Genomic DNA, 1,174 nt, shown 5'->3' on the forward strand with positions numbered 1-1,174 from the left:
ATACTTTTGTAATGTAATCTGAAATCAGGAAGTATGGTGCTTCCATCTTTGTTCTTCTCACTCAAGTTTGCATTTGGTTTGGAGTTAGTTGTTGTTTCATATGCATTTTAGGAGCGCTTTTTCTGTTTATGTAAAAAAAACTATTTTAATAGAAATTGTACTGAACCTTTTTCTTAATATTAAATTATTTCAATTCATGAACACAGGATTTATTGCTCTTTTGTCCCTTTTGATCAGTATTTTCAGCTTATAAATGTCTCACCTCCTTGGTTAGACTTATTCCTAAGTATTTTATTTTTTATGACATTGTAATGTTTTGTTTTCTGAATTTATTTTTTAGATAGTTCATTGTTATTCATTGTTATTGGTGGGAGATATTTGATCACCTTTGATCACTAATTCAGTTTCCCTATTTACTATTGTCCAGATTTTCTTTTTTTTTTCATGATTCAATTTTTTTTTAATATGGAAGGCTTCACAAATTTGAGTGTAATCCTTGAGCAGAGGCTATGCAAATCTTCTCTATTGTTCCAATTTTAGTATATGTGCTGTTGAAGTGAGCACAATTCAGTCTTGATAGGTTTTGTGTGTTAAGGATTTTATCCAATATTTTTAGATTATCTAGTTTGATGTCATACAATTATTGACTGTGTTCTCTTAGAATCTTTTCTATTCATGTGATTTTGATTGGATTTGTATCCTTTCTTTCTTTCCTGATTTAAATTATTTGATTTTCTCTTTTTCCTTAGTTTATCTGGCTAATGGTTTGGCAATTTTGTCAATTCTTTCAAAAACTAAGTCTCCCGTTTTTACATTTTTTTTCCAAATTGCTCTCCTAATTTATTTGTGTCTCCTATAATCTTTGTTATTTCCTTTCTCTGCTTGACTTAAAAGTTCTTGAGATGCCAAGTTATAGCATTGATTTGGGCTTTTTTAATATATGCATTTGCAGTTATTAACTACCCTATTTTTTTAGCATAGCTTTTGTTGGATCCACAAATTTTGGTATGTTGTATTTTTGGTTTCACTGTGTCAATGTTTCCTTATACATTTTCCTTGAATCTTTGTGCTTAATTTCCACAAATTCTGAATATTCCAGTTTTCCTTGTGCTACTGATTTCTATCTCCTTTTCGTTATGTTTGGAAGGGTACTTTGTATATGTTTTAGTCAGCT

The 1,174-nt window shown here is 29.6% G+C and overlaps 1 non-coding gene across 1 annotated transcript; it reads right to left on the minus strand.

Moving 5' to 3' along the window:
• Window positions 1-459: 459 nt before the first annotated feature.
• LOC113201648 (U6 spliceosomal RNA) lies at window positions 460-564 on the minus strand. The gene has a single exon (XR_003303177.1). It is a non-coding gene; the product is annotated as a U6 spliceosomal RNA (small nuclear RNA).
• Window positions 565-1,174: the final 610 nt, after the last annotated feature.

Source organism: Urocitellus parryii, chromosome 5 (genome assembly GCF_045843805.1).
Source record: "Urocitellus parryii isolate mUroPar1 chromosome 5, mUroPar1.hap1, whole genome shotgun sequence".
NCBI lineage: Eukaryota > Metazoa > Chordata > Mammalia > Rodentia > Sciuridae > Urocitellus > Urocitellus parryii.